At 38.2% G+C, this 16,816-nt stretch overlaps 1 protein-coding gene across 3 annotated transcripts in view; it reads right to left on the bottom strand.

Moving 5' to 3' along the window:
• LOC139958496 (growth factor receptor-bound protein 14-like) overlaps positions 1-16,816 on the bottom strand; it is a 133,710-nt gene that overhangs the window by 15,532 nt on the left and 101,362 nt on the right. The window contains exon 1 of one of the 3 annotated variants that reach the window (XM_071955594.1): positions 7,006-7,319. The exons of the other annotated variants lie outside the window; for them this stretch is intronic. The gene's annotated coding sequence lies outside the window, so the exon portion shown is untranslated. Of the gene's footprint in view, positions 1-7,005; positions 7,320-16,816 lie in introns of those variants that run through there. 3 annotated transcript variants of the gene reach the window in all.

Genomic DNA, 16,816 nt, shown 5'->3' with positions numbered 1-16,816 from the left:
TGAAATCTTATAATGCGAACCACCTCCTATTTGTGTGACTTAACTTTAATCCATCTCAGGTTATCATGTGACCCAAACAGAAAAAAATAAAAAAATCCCAAACTGGCAAAGATAACAATGTGCTAATACACACTGTGTTCATGTGAGAACCGTATACAACAGATATGCAGTTAATAAGAGAGTCAAATATTATTATTCACGAAATATTCCCACAGGCATTGGCAATGGGGAACAGGAAGAATGAATTATGAGATCACAGGAACAATGGCAGATCCCGGTAAGAGGAGGGTGAGATGGAATGAGGCTAGGAGGGGATATAACCATGAGAAAGAAGGTACAGAAAGGTAGAACTGGGGTGGAGAAGGAGGGGAGAGGCAGTTTTAGGTGGGCACACCACACCATAATTTTCCAGTCACAGAGAGAAGAGATAATAAAAGGTTACTAGATTGCTGAGACATAATAGCGCAAGAGTGCAGCTGATGTGTTAAGACATGTAAGTCAGGCATGCAGTAAAATGATTGCAACTACTTTGCAAGGTAAACTTTAATAAAGACAAGAGCAGAATGAACACCTGGATGAATTACTCAACGCTTTCAAGGAATGTCCATAAAATCATCAAACTTGGCAAGCCAAAGGGATCGTACTAATATGACCTTTTGTCTTTCAACTCGCATAAATTATCTCCGAAAAGAAAAATCTCACAAATGCAGGACATGGCACTTGTTAAGGTCAGTTTCCAAATGACACATTTAAGCACCTCCATACTGCACCACCGACGATCTTTAACAATCCCCTATGAAAGTGACAATCAAAACAGTATAAAAGATTAAGGTGTCTTTCAAATCTGCATAGCACAACGGTCACAGCCAGGCATTCTGAACATATTATCTGTAGCAGCCATCCCCTGCCAGAACTATTATGTGCACTTTTTGACAACACCCGACACCGGGGCTAAATTTAAAATGATTTACTGGGATGCTTTGGTATTTAGTTCAACCCGTCTCAGAGATTTAACGTCCCCCTCCGAAAAAATCATTTCTCCGCAGAAGAGGGTGGTACGCTGACGTTATTGCTTTCCTACTCCCTCGCGCTGCTGATGAGACGAAATCAAAACCACCTCCGCTGTTTAAGAGAGCTGCACCTGATCCCGAAACTAAATTTAAATGTAATTGATGTTGGTTCATTGGAATGCCGAAACGATGAGCCATAATTTACAGTTTACAAAGCCTCCTCTCTCTCTCTGCCACAATTTGGGGTGCTATTTCCGGGGCAAGGACTGACAAATGGCTTCCAAGATTGACATTTCAAGAATGTTTTTATCTTCATCAATCTTGATCAACAGTCTGCCAATCTTCCCGAACTAAACATTTCTAATCGACCCCTCTTTTTCCAAGAGAGGCAGGTCAAAATGGGGTTAAACATAAATAGAGTCTTGAGGTTCTGGTTCGCTGGGTATCTTCTTGCTGAGTGACATTAGGTTTGTTTTCTCACATTAATGATGAATCCTACTGGTTGGATATTATCATTAATATCACCACCTTTAACCACAACTCAGAGGTGGGGGGGTTGGGGGGGTGGAGAGGAAGGGAGATGGGAGAGGGGGTTAAAAGTTGCAGATTCCCTGTCTCCTCTCTTGCATCCTCCCCCCTAATGAGAATGAAAGTCACCTAGATATAAATTCTTACATGCAAGAATAAATTCCATACATGACCACTGTTACACTGTCGGTATCTTAGTTTGTGCTGTTTTAGAAACAGCCTTTATGCACTGATATTTTTCGAATTTTACGAAAAAGTTGCTAGGAGACAAAAAATTTTAACTTATATGAGAATAATTATTATGACGTGGAAAGATCTGGTAGGATTCCTAACCTTTGTCCTAACATTGAAATCTTATTATGAATAGTACTTGGCCGGTTCGGTGAAACTTTCCAAGCACCCACCAGCAACTGACAAAAAAGAGGCCTGTTAATTTGCACCCCCGAAAAGACGAAAAAGCTTGATCTTCAATTTCTTCCCCATTATGATATTCTCCTCAACTTTGCCGCCAAATGAAAGAATGGTTCAAAAATGCAGTTTTTTGGTTTATGAGCGTCACATGTCTAATGAAATGGTATGAGGGATACAAGCCATTAATCTCTTATCTGCTCAAGTTAATAACCTGGTAAAGAAAGATGTTGGCCTCCCAGGACCTAACCACTTGCTGAGTGATGGAGTTTTCATAAAAAAGTCACCATGGTGCCCACTTCACAGAAGGTCAAACTTTGGCCAGTAGAGATATAAAATAAGCTAAAATGCTAAACAAGAAAGCTATTTGAAGCCACACACACCATGGACTGTGGTTTACTGAATTAATCTCTAACCCAAATATTGCTAATAGAAAGAAACAGTTACAAAGATTGAACTTCAACTGTGCTGCTTCTACGAAAGGAACAATGCAGAATTCATTTAAGGGCAGCTCGCTATTTGTATATAGCTCTTTTTACAGCATACATCATGTGTCCATATGGTAAATAATTATGAACACAGTAAAACCATTTTTTTTTTTTCCATATTAATAAAAATTTCCAAAAATTGCATTTGATTACAGAGACTTACATAAAAAGGGCTACCTTCGTAGACATTTAAGAAACAGCTGTTTTACTACTTGAAATTGGACCTTGATGTCATAACAGCATATGACCAAGTGTATAGGACGCCCGTACTTTGGACTTCATTTTGCCGTATGGTTTATGAAGAACATCAGATACTTAAATCAGACACATGCACACACACACACAAATATATACACACACATCACTTTCTAACCTCCACCCCAACAATAATTTTCTAAGTATCACCCCCCCCCCCTCACCCTCTTCTCCCAGTCCACGACTTATATATTTATATGCATGTCACCATCAATAGTTTCTGTAAAATCAGCTCTAATTTGCATGATGAAATATAGCTGCCCTAGATAATTTCCCTGACAAACAGTGTGGAGGACAATATCCCCAAAATATTGCTTTCATAATGTTAAGAATATCATGCAAATCCAAATACAAAGATTTCAATAGACTTCAAAAAAGTGCATTGTAAAATTTACTCCTGCTGCCTGGAAACGCAACAACACCCACACCATGTAGGTCTCCAACAGCTTATTCTTATTCAAAACTGGACCAGTTCTGTTGCGTCAGTCCCAATGATTTACTTCAAACAAGAACCGGTATAGCCATCATGTTCAACAATAGCAATATTCATAACATGAGCCACATTCTTAAATTTGTTATGTACCTTGAAACTCAAGAATTTGTTAAGCATTCTATTTATCGAGGCAGATCTCTCCACACCCTTTAACGCACAAAACTAGGAGTCAATTATGATGGACAAAGGTAACTTTTATTGAAGTAAATCTCTGCAACAGGAATCAAATAGTTTCCTTGACTTAGCTGCCCTGATTCAGATCCAATCAAACTGTTGGTGGAAAAGAAGAATTCCTAGAGTCCCCCAAAAAACACCAGCCGCCCACTCAAGTCTATGTACTTTTGCAATCTGCTGGACAATAGGCTGGCAGCAGAATTCTTGACTGTCTTGAATGAGTTCTTGAGGGTTTGAGATGTAAGGTGAAATCTCCAAGGACAAGTTCAACAAGTACAGTTATTTATATTATAAGCATTAGTCTTTATCACCAATAATGGCCTATTATTTATCAATTCAATGGAGGAAAAGGATTTTAGGGTACATTCGAGGAAACGTATATGAAAAAATTTGAATGGTGACCTAGGTAACTTAGAAAACACTAGAGTACTATCTATACATGAGAGGTGCTAAACAATACCGCTACTCCACCTATGACATTTGGACCATCATGATCCCTGAATCACATTGTTGTATAAAACAGTTAGTACTAGCTACCTGGGTGTACCAAGTATAGTACCCTGGTTCATGATCCCTGAATCACATTGTTGTATACAGCAATTAGTACTAGCTCCAGGGGTGTACCAAGTATAGTACTAGCTACCAGGGTGTACCAAGTATAGTACCCTGGTTCATGATCCCTGAATCACATTGTTGTATACAGCAGTTAGTACTAGCTCCAGGGATGTACCAAGTATAGTACTAGCAACCAGGGTATACCATGTATAGTACCCTGGTTAATGATCCCTGAATCACATTGTTGTATATAGCAGTTAGTACTAGCTCCAGGGGTGTACCAAGTATAGTACCCTGGTTCATGATCCCTGAATCACATTGTTGTATATAGCAGTTAGTACTAGCTCCAGGGGTGTACCAAGTATAGTACCCTGGTTCATGATCCCTGAATCACATTGTTCTCTATCAGTTAGTACTAGCTACCAGGGTGTACCAAGTATAGTACTAGCAACCAGGGTATACCAAGTATAGTACCCTGGTTCATGATCCCTGAATCACATTGTTGTATGTATAGCAGTTAGTACTAGCTCCAGGGGTGTACCAAGTATAGTACCCTGGTTCATGATCCCTGAATCACATTGTTGTATATAGCAGTTAGTACTAGCTCCAGGGGTGTACCAAGTATAGTACCCTGGTTCATGATCCCTGAATCACATTGTTGTATATAGCAGTTAGTACTAGCTCCAGGGGTGTACCAAGTATAGTACCCTGGTTCATGATCCCTGAATCACATTGTTCTCTATCAGTTAGTACTAGCTACCAGGGTGTACCAAGTATAGTACTAGCAACCAGGGTATACCAAGTATAGTACCCTGGTTCATGATCCCTGAATCACATTGTTGTATATAGCAGTTAGTACTAGCTCCAGGGGTGTACCAAGTATAGTACCCTGGTTCATGATCCCTGAATCACATTGTTGTATACAGCAGTTAGTACTAGCTCCAGGGGTGTACCAAGTATAGTACTAGCAACCAGGGTGTACCAAGTATAGTACCCTGGTTCATGATCCCTGAATCACATTGTTGTATATAGCAGTTAGTACTAGCTCCAGGGGTGTACCAAGTATAGTACCCTGGTTCATGATCCCTGAATCACATTGTTGTATATAGCAGTTAGTACTAGCTCCAGGGGTGTACCAAGTATAGTACCCTGGTTCATGATCCCTGAATCACATTGTTCTCTATCAGTTAGTACTAGCTACCAGGGTGTACCAAGTATAGTACTAGCAACCAGGGTATACCAAGTATAGTACCCTGGTTCATGATCCCTGAATCACATTGTTGTATATAGCAGTTAGTACTAGCTCCAGGGGTGTACCAAGTATAGTACCCTGGTTCATGATCCCTGAATCACATTGTTGTATAAAGCAGTTAGTACAATAGCTACCAGGGTGTACCAATTGGATCTTCTATACAGTATCATTGGTCATTTCTGTACATGTGCTGTATGTGCATTCTTTCAATTGTTTTCCTAAGTCTTTCCCTTAATTATGCAAATGTTTAGCAGAGCAGCGCTAATTTTGGCTTTAAGGAGGAGATGCAACTAGTGACATGTTTTCTCAACATGCAGATGGGAATGATATTATGTTAGTGGCTGTACCATAATACTATTATCCCACAGCTGGTAGGCTTCCTAAGTATTATGTCAGATAATGAGGCAGTTAAACATGCCAGAGTTTCGTAAACGTGCCGTTTCCCAAATTCCCACACGATTGTTTCTGTCACAAAGAATGCTGAGACAATTTAATTATTATAATACCTAGTTGCAGCTAAAATTACAGATGGACAGAACATTGCATTATATAATAAAATCAACGTGTATAGTATTAAATTTCTATATCACAACTGTATGAAAAGCAATTTCATAGACACGAAGCATTATATAGTGACTACCGTATATCTCCCCACTTCACTTGTGGACATATATAGTTAACAGAAATAGTTCCTGAAAGATCATATCAAAACACCTACATGATAAAAAATGCCTTGCAGTAATGTCAATGATAGTTTTCTCCCGCCCCCCCCCACCCCTCCTCCCATTAAGCAGAACAACCCAATTAACCCCAAAGCACAAGTAATGTGCAATACATCTTCAAAAGTATTGACTTAAGAAATGAAAACAAATTATATTATGACAGAACCTTTGATTATGAAACAAAAGGGCATTAAGCACTTACTTCATCTTCGTCTAAGACAAAAAGATGGAGAAATATTGAATTATCTTGGTTTTAATTCTAAAATTAACACTGCTGTATGATGAAGAATTTGCATGTGAATAAACATCTATTAAAGTGTAATTACTATATTACATGTAGCATTGATGCAGCTTGTGTTTTAATATCCTTTCAAGTTTTGTAAAGTAACGAGACACTCGATTATCATTTTTGCAACAGAGCCCTGCATCATAAAAATCCAAGTGGAACTCTGTAACCACTGATTTGCAAAAAAAACGGTTGTCGGAATTTACGGATAAAAAGAAAATTACAAACATTTTGATACTATTCAATATAATAAGATTAACAACCAAAAAGTCATGGATACCATAATGAAGAACCATCTCCCACTTGCGATAAAGAAAACCCGAACCCCGAACTTTTAACTACTATCTTTAATTGACATTGATAATTTTCCCAAGGGTTGCGTCATAAATCCACGTTGTCTCTGGTAGCTTCAATTTAACGTTTACTACTTGTGCAGGTGGGTAGGTAATAAATCAGCTCCCTGGAATTAATGACACTTGCCCCCATCCAGATTATCATTAGTAGGGCAGCTTGGCATTGCTGTTACCTCCTCACCATAAAGCACAACAATCCATTCTTATACTCGACTCACTTGCCTTCGACATCTATTCTTGCACGGATTTATTCTCCTCACACAAACTCTACAGTGCAGCAGATTCTAATACGTGCATACATTATATAGAAATGTCCAACATGTTACACATGTTACTGAATAGTTTGCAGTAACAGTAATCACAAGTGAAAATAAATATGATAAAAGTGCACATCAAAAAAAAAAATCAAACAATAAAATAAAACATATAAATCAAATTTAATACAAAGCGAGAAAAAAAGAAAAAAATTGGTTACTGTTACCTTCTAAAATTTCTTTCCAAAGGAAAAAGTAAATTGGAAAACGGCCAAAAAAGTTATTGTGAAAGCTCCAACACAATAACCCAAAGAATCATCCAGCAAAATATATAATGTCTAACGGAAGGGTACACTAAATGCAGGAAGAGCAGCTATTAATCTCAAAGGTATATAAGTTCCAATTAACCTCCAAAGTATTATCAAAGACACAAAAGCTGCATACAGCTAGCTCAAAAGGAATTTAAAGAAACTAAATTCCACACAGCTCTAATCTGAGTTTTCACAAACCCTCTCTCAGCGAGAACTGAATAATGAATGAATATCAGATGGACTGTGCGGTCAAGCAGCAATTCAACCACCAGCAGTGACAACACTGAGAATCTGTGAGCCAATGAGAGGCAAGAAACACAGGCAAAGGCTGCACGGAGTGAAACTTAAATAAGCTTCCATGCAATGTACTGCTGCTGCTACTTGCCTGGCTGTTACTGCTATACTAATGTATAGGGTCGTGTATAGTTAACAACCCACTGACAAAGCTAACTGACTGGCCTGACAGACTTTTTCAGGTTGGTTGGTTGGTTGGTGGTGTAGCTTGCCCTTGCATAACCACCACTACTACTACTACTACTGAAAGTGTGTTTCTGCTTTTTTCCCCTTATTTTCATATTTGAGATATTTTAATGTGTTTCTCTGGTATCAGGGGGTGACCTTGACTTAAGGGTTACAGCACTGGGAGTAGGTAATAGTAAAGGATGTGTAAGCTCAGGACAGGTGCTGAGGGCAATGGATTGAGGTTAGTTAAGGTCACAGGGAAAATCCATTTTAGGAGAGCTATATATATTCTTGACAGGAACCAGGGAGGGATGGAGGGAGGGCAATGGTATGTAACACAGTATAGGGATAATAGATAGTACTTTGGAAATGGGCAGTTTACCTCTGTTTAACCTTCAGTGTGTGAAAAAATGTACATTGTGTTGGAAACAGCTGCCCTTAGATATGTACATCAGGTTTGCAACCTTTAATAAAAGTTTATACTTAATGAGGAACTTTCTTCTTTTATATATTTACAACAGAATTATGGCAAATAATAGCACTGAAGTTGTTACTTGGAGGGGAATTTTTCTATCTTACTCATTATGAGTACGTAATAAAAAATATATGAGTGACAGAATTGCTTAGGAGGCACTTCCTACGTATGTCTACGGTTAGTTAGCATCAGGGGTCAGGGGGGTGGGGAGGGTGGGTGGGGGGAGTTTGCAGTTCACTTACATAACAAGTATTGCGCATGTATTCATTTCAGGACTGACATAGTAATGTCTTGTTAAGTCATTAGTACATGAGGGAGAGGTGTTCACAGAATTAACTTTATTCCATGCAGGATTATAGAGGCATGTTACTACATGATGGACGAAATTCAAAGTTTAAAGCTGCGAAATACCGGCAGAGAGGGAGTGTCGAATTTCACTCGCCGACACTATTACGTAGTAAACTGTATTCATGACAGGGTAGGACGGATGAAACTGCTATGTGGAGTGGGCATGGGGATCCATGGTAATGAAATATAATATACTTGACGAGAGAGATAATTGTCTCTCTTGAGAGGCAAGAGGGAACTGAGGTATAAAATACGTAAAGTTATAATTCCGAGGCTAATGGAGCACATGCGCTCCCAATTTATGCCCTAAAACGGTATTTAAATATATACTGAAAAGGCAAGAATATGGTGGCTCAGCCCAATAAGTCAATGTTATTCAAACCCTAGTGCAAAAAATGTCTCTTGCTGGAATTTCGGTAAAAATTGACATTTCAGACTTCAGAAATTCCACGTTGGTGAGCATCACAGTCCATTTGAGATCTATCACCAGACAGTGACCACTCATGACCTTATTATACCTTCTCCTCTCCCCTCAATCTACGACCCCCCCCTCACGGAAAAAAAAAATCCCAAATCGTAAAAACCAATACCGTTCTTGTACTCACTGTAAAGTGTAATATTCAACCACTGTGTACTACAAGCACACAGACACATTGTTATTCATGCAGTTCTTTGACTGACCTTATTAATATTAAAGATTTACAGGTGGGTCGATCAATTTACTAAAGATTATTAACTTAACAACATTCTTCTCAAACATTACAGCCACATAAATTTTCTGATTGAACAATTTTTTCGCAATTTCCGATTTTCTCCTTTTTATTTTATTTCAATATTTTTATTGAGCACCAGAAAAGTTGATGAATCACATTTGAATATTACACATTATGATTTGAAAATGTCAGGGATAGATAACATGGCTTCAATAAATTCCTGCATCAAATTAACAAACTCATTTAAACTTTTCTTGAAAAACTCGAGCCGGCTCAGACTATACTGCTGACGTAATCCCTACGTCAGTTAATCAGGCCACAAAATTGGAACCGTACAAACCGCATCATTACGAATCTTGGTTGCCTTGATCACATGGATACCGACGCACTCACATACGTAGGTCTTCTATACAGTGAATACCCAACAAAAGGACGGCTGTCGTTTCTAATTTCACATCAGTTATACTTATTTTATCTATTGTTTAATTTCTCTGTTCCTTCAAAATTCATGACGATGTGAGACAAATCCTTTTTTACCCTTTCAAAGTCACTCATTACTTCAGCTATTTCCATGATAACGATGCACTAATTAACAATGACTTATCCACAGGGGGAGGAATGCTTAGAGATAATCACTTATGTGCAAGAGAAAATACTGTGGGCATTTACCAAAAGCAAAAAAAAATCAGTCACGTCTGATTTTATTTTCATTTATATATATAGAACAATTACAATGTGTTGGTTTCTCTTCATATCACTCAAACAATTTTGGATTGAATTTATTTAAAAGAAGCTTATAAAAGCAATAAATGGGGACTGAAAAAGGGATGAGAGGAAGAAATCAAATTTCAGCTCAGATAATGTTAAAGGGGAATATTGCCTTTCAATCAACCTCACTGAAAGTGTGATGTGTTACCATGCAGTTGACATAATCCTAAAGTAGCATGTATCCCTAAATTCAACCTTCGAAGTAAATTTATCCAACGAACCATGTTTCACTCAATCTAGAACTGCAATTTATCCAATAAAATCTCTCTTGGCTTTTTTTTATTATTTTTTCTAACATCGCAAGTGAGACATAAATGGGCTTTTTTTTTTTCACTGATCCAAAGAGGAAAATATTTTTTCCAACAAAGCAAGATCAAAAATAAAATAATTTCTTTAAATTTTTCTCAGGCCCAACGCAAGCCGAGGCTCAGGGAGTAGGGGAGGGGTGGGGGGAGAGGAGAGGAGGGGTGGAGGGACAGTGTCTCTTACATCTGTGCCACCCATCATATGTACAAAAAACTTAACAATTACAGGACATGAATATTGTGGTCCTCCTTGAATTTGATGGTACCCCTCTCCTTAAATTGTTGGTGTCCTTCGTTGAACTAAGACTTCTTGGCTACAGACCTGATTTAAATACAATGTCTCTTTCACGAGACGATGAAATAAATGAAACAATCCCATTAATACATAGGTACACATTAATTCATTGGTATGTCCACATAAAGACTAGCATACATCTTCAATGTGTCCTCTGAAGTACAATAACTTGTCCACGCTATTTACACAGTATGCATAATTTTCTACGGAGTGTAAAGTGTCTAATGTACTTTGAAAAGCTGTCATAGTCGTTCATGTTTAATTAGTATGTTAATTGAGGCTCTCAATCTTGTTTTAAATATAGCATCAAAGGTCATCTTAGCTTTGATTTCATATTGCTGTCAAACTAGTCTGCCATTTTTTTTATCTTGACCTTTTTGAACATATTAGTTTGACTTTGACATTTACAGATAACCATAAGTCCAGCTGGTTTGCCCTTTAACCTTCAGAGTAATTTAGAAAATGTAATGCAATGGACATATTCAAATATGAAAGGTCATCCAACATTGCCTCCCTAGCTAATATTTGCTCGAAATTACAGACAACTCTGGTTCCCGATGATCACATTTGTGACATTTGACCGTTTTCTGCCAAATCAATTTTGTGACTTATATTGGAATATATATCATTGAGTGGTCTAGCCCTCCTATTAATTATACGGGAATAATTAAGAGGGTATGTTGGAGTTAGCTCCACTAAAGTACTTTGGCATTAATACACAGATGGCTTTGTATTCTTTGTGGCAATTAATTCATCCCAAACTTAATACACACAAGAGCATTGAGAGTTGTAGCTGCACAAGCTTCACAGAGAAGTTCTTTGACAGTGAGGTATGCAAGGTTCACCCTAACGAAGAAGAAACTGCACAGCTTTTTAAGATGAAAACAGAGCCACGACAGACATTTGTTTTATTCTGGGTGGGAGGGGGATAGTGGGGCATAAGTATTGGCTGTCAGTCCGGGGAAGGTTTATCCCCTCCCCTGTGATAAATTCTTGCTTCGATGAGGGTACTTAGATGTTAAATGGTGCAATCATTTCCATAATTTTAACTACATTTGTGTAGTACAAGTATTCACTTTTTAGCCCCCATTCCACCTCCTTTCTCCCATCGCACCCATCATACCCACCTCCTTTCTCCCATCACACCCACCTCCTTTCTCCCACTCTTCTTCCTTCCCACTTCCTCTCTTCTTCACACATCATGTTTCTCAAACTTTTGTCTTTCACCCCCCCTCCCCCAACACCCAAGTCATTTTGAATTTCTTCCATAAAGGCCTACGTCGTCATGCGTAATGGCTCACATCCCACTCTTACAGATAGCACTACATGACTTCATTGCCAAACGTGACGTTTAGACTTTTTTAGTTAATACTGAAAGAAGACATACAGCTCTTGACTCGTCTGTAAGAAAAATGACGTCTTCTGATTCCGTTACGGACATCTCTGATGTGAGTTCCATGAGAACTGAGGCAAGGGGTGGGAGTGGGAGGGGTGGGAGTGAAGAGGTGTGAGTGGGAGTGAGGAAGGGAGTGGGAGTGGGTTAGGGAAGGGATTAGAGAGGAAGGTTAGGGAAGGGATGGAAAGGACAATGGGAACTATAATCAAGGAATTATTAACCTTTGAAAGTCTTCCATCGAGTATATCTATGGTAACTCAAGTCTATTCTTGCCCTTCTCGACCTATCTTGTCACAAGAATTCTCCTGTCTTTCTGTCAATTATGTTTACAAAGGAGGTGGTTGAATACAAACAGAGAACATATGTCCTCAGGGTGTATACCAACCCTTCGATTTGTTAATTAGAGTTGTGCGTACAAACAAATTATGAGGACAAAAATTTACAGGCGATCCACAGACCTGATCTTTCGCCTGAAACATTTACCAAGAGGGAATCCCCTCCCTGCCTTATCTTTCCTATTCTATAAATCTCTTGCTTACTGTAACACATAAACATCAAACAAATACCAAGGCCAAATCTTCTTAAAGATATTGCTGCATAGGACATAGCGTGATAACATGTTAGCATTCTACATGCATTAAATGCAATCTGAATCTTGCTTTACATTCCGTCACTGACTCAACCCATTCCTACCTTTTGCTGCTAAGAAAGATATAAGACTAATAAGCCACTGGACCACTCTCTCCTATAAAGACCATAAAGTGCTAAATTAATGATGGTCCTTTTTTTCGATCATTTTTACCTCTGATGAAGTAAATTTGTTAAGTTTCTCAAGTGGCTGTATATCAGACCCTGAATTATCAGATAGATTTGAAGTTACTGCTACAACAGTCGAGAGCAGAAGGAAGAGAATAAAGTCACTTGTGTCTGACTCCATGTAATCTGATCTATTCATGATTGAGGCAAACGGTCATTGTAACGTATTGAGGCATCCTTATATCACCTTTGTAGTACTCAATCCCAGTCTGGATTCCAGGAAGGTCCCGCAATGCGCAGGTGTTCCATTGCATTTCGAGTGGCTTCTCAATTCCGACGATAGCTTCTTCTCACTTCCTGACAGTTTAGCAGATCCACACTCAGATCCCCGAACGAGAGTGTCAATTGCATCCAAACCTTACCCACCAGCTAGACCCCTTCAGAGAAGAGGCCAACTTAAGTTTAGTTCCCTATTTTATCAAAGAATGAACGAACAGTGTAAAGTTTCCGAGAGCCTTGGGGGCAAACTTTAAAGAAATGGAGGCCATCCAATGTATAAGTTTACAAAATGCTTTTGATTCTACCTTGACAGCATATCTGTACAAGAGATACTTTCAGTCGTGCAGATAGCTCTCATATATCGTTAGACAAAACTTATAATAATATCTAAGCTTTTGTCAAGTTTGTCACAAATAATCACATATCTATCGAGCGGAAAGCAAGAAAACGTTGATGACGGTGTACAAATCAATTAGCTAGTTACAGTACTACAGGGACCCCACCTTCATAATGATGCTGATCTGTGTTCATGCAGAACTGAGGCGGGGGGTTAACCAGAGAGCGCTGGTCCATTGGTCCTTGAGCATTCACAAGCTTGACTTACCCTGTCAGGATCCCAGCCGATAGGGAGAGCAGGATTGTGGAGTTCGATCCTGAGTTTGCGAACGTTCACACTACAAAATTGATCACCCTTGTGTTTAATATCAGATCCCACCTGCATTCTTAATTGTGGACAAAGCATAAAACATTTTTGTCCCAAAACACTTTTAGCTGTTTCTGGTTAGAGAATTATAGTGACTGTATAATGCAATACAAGAAAAATTAGTATCTGAGGAATTTTAGGTAATTTCTTACTGCTTCATCTGTAAACCTTTTGAAGTTTTACTTGTGTCTTGATTTTACGAATATCTGCTTCTAGTTTGGAAGGGTAAAAGTAACAGGTTATGTAACTTTCTTAGGTATCCAATCATTCTCTAGAACAGTTTTGTTTGGAATAAGCAGACTGTGAAAAATTCAACACAGAATACAGCGTCAATTTGTACATTTTGGGTGTCAGTTATTCATATCAGAATTTTACATATTTTTTGTATTAGTGGGATGTTACATACATAATCGGATTATGTGTCCCTCAACCCCCTCCTCTTTTACCCAAAAGGTTGCAAAGTGTTCCAATGAGAACTGTTGTCTAGCTGATATTCATACCACTCCCATCCCAATCCACTACATCCATGCTATTAGGCTAATACCCTAAAGTTAATAAAAGGATGATACCAAGTATTCTTCAAAATTTGGATTTGAATTAAGTAAACTTTCTGACATCTACTCTAAGCTTCTATCAGGACTGGAAAAAAGGTTGAAAAAGTTCTTTTCCATAAATCAATTGAAAATCAGCAACTCCCAAGACCAAAAATATTGAAAAGAGAAAAACATACAATATAGAATCTAATTTTTTTCCTTGTGACTGGCTGCATGTGTAGGAGGAGAATTGGAACCAATCAATCTAACATCAGTCTTTGATTGACGTTTTAAAGGTTTGGATTAAATCGCTGCTGTGGTGGAATGTAGGAGCTGCTAAGGATACTTTATACCTTCGGTTTAACAGCACCTGTCAGGGAACTTGTTAAGCCGTTACAGGAGGTGGTAACAGCCTGACAGCGGGCAAACGTTAAAAGACAAGAAACATCACTTGACACGCCGAGGCGTCAGGAATCCACAAATTGACAAAGCGTTTTGTTGGGATACATTTGTCACATGATAGAATAATGTAATACATGTTGTATCGACAGTTGACATCATCATCATTGTCATTATGACGATTTTCTCTTTTCATGTCATGATAATTTGAAAGAAATTAATTGATTAATGATTTAAATATAAGTTAAAATTTATTGAAAATTCCACACAAAAATTAAATTAAACAAATAATGATACATGTCAAAATTTACAATGAATGTACCTCTCTTCAGGTTAATTCTGGTTGTCATTTCTGAATCAAGATTGACAATAAATGTTTGAAGTCTGAAAAACAATCTGACATTTTCTGGTGGCTGGCTGACTGATGGATGCCTCACTCACAAATTTACCTGAAAACATAGATACTTTTTTTGCATTTTGTCTGCAATTATAACCAATTTTAAGTTATTTGGTATCACTTGAAGAATTGATAAATACTGAGATACCCTTCAGGATATAACTGTTTTTTCTCACCAGGTGAGGGTTGATCGACAGCTGATTAACAAAAATGATTTGATTCTCAACATTTTGTGATCACCGGGACACTTTTCAGTAATATTTATATGTAAATAGCAAATTTGCTATAAAAAAGAAACTAACAATTTTACCATTTTTGTTCCAATATTTGAAAAGAAATCGACAAGTCGGTGAGATATTGTGAGCTTTACATGTCACATGCATTCGATATAAGTATCAATTGTCTTTGAAAACTTATCAAAACCTTCTCAAAGGGCTTCTGATTCATCATCAAATATCAAAAATCATAGACAAGATGTGACAGCCAAAATGTATTCAACCTTGCATGACAACACTTCCCCCTGCCCCTTGAACCCCCCTTCCCCCTCATCTCTGTTCATTGAAGTCCCCTACCACTCATCTCTGCCCCTTGAACTCCCTTCCCACTCATCTCTGTCCATTGAACTCCCCTCCCCTCATCTCTGCCCCTTGAACTCCCCTCACCCTTGTCTCGTTCACCTGTACCCCATCAACCTCCTCAAATTCCTCCATCCTTCTATTTTTCTCTGTTCTTTGCATGCGTGGATACATATGTTTTTAGACATAAATCTTTCCATTTCCAAAATGTAAGTTTTAATAGTGGTTTCAAGGGATGCATATAGCCAACCTGTTGATTGGCTGGATGAATAATAGTGAGTAATAATTGTTAAAACAATTCGGCAGTTCTTTGAGTAGTTCAGTTTCTGCAAATTTCTGTTCCCCGACTTAAATTTTCAGGCAAAGATCAACTCCAGACATTCACCTGTGATGGGTAACGTCCTCAGAATTGGGTTATTTCTGCCATCAAGCGAATGCGCTGAAGTCCTCTTTGAAAGGAACAATAACGAGTTTCCGCAAAATCATGTTTTTGTAGAGACAATCTGTTAACCAAAATGACCCAATAGGTTCCATGACCGAATCTTTCAGATAATCTCTCTTTCATGACAATTTGAAATGACAACAAAACGAGAGATCTCAAACTCTTCTGTTTAAGGGGTTTATCTCTTTATAGAATACTTTTCACACTGAGCGTTGAGCTCTATTGTAAATCAATACGGTCTGCCAGGTATCTAATGGTAAGTTGACAACCACAGATTCTACCACTAAAACTGCCAGAAGTACTAACCCAATGTTTAGTTGTAACCACCCTCCACGGAAAGAACAATGCAGATGTGATTCAAACCACATCACGTTCCAGCTCCCTAGATTTGAAGAACAAAAAATATATACCTTGGAGGGGAGAGGAAAAAAAGAAAGAAAAAGAAAAAAACCTACCCAGAAGGAAAGGTATAATCATATAAAACTTGTCCAAGGGCTGAAACAAGAGTGTCCAATAGCCTTATTTTATGGGCAAAGCCTGTCCAACCTTTTTAAATCTAGACTCACGTTGAGAGATATCTACCATTCTCAAGATAATCATATTACACATATATTAAAAAAAGCATTTTTTTTTTTCTGTTCTTTTTTAAAAATTCTCTCTTGACATTTTTCAGCTATACAATCATAGACATGAAGTTTTGGACAGATTTGCCTGCCATTATTGATGAAGAATTTAAGGCAACAGAGCCCTGGTTAAGAAGGTGACAGTAAGGGCTATGCCATAGGTAACCGAGCGGGTGTACCTTGGGGGTGTAAGCTGAGCTACACTCTAGAGGTCACGGGAGGACGAAACAGGGTTAAAACTTTCATTTTACAAACTTC

This window comes from Apostichopus japonicus, chromosome 18, assembly GCF_037975245.1.
Source record: "Apostichopus japonicus isolate 1M-3 chromosome 18, ASM3797524v1, whole genome shotgun sequence".
Lineage (NCBI taxonomy): Eukaryota > Metazoa > Echinodermata > Holothuroidea > Aspidochirotida > Stichopodidae > Apostichopus > Apostichopus japonicus.
This window is presented reverse-complemented; position numbering and strand designations above follow the sequence as displayed.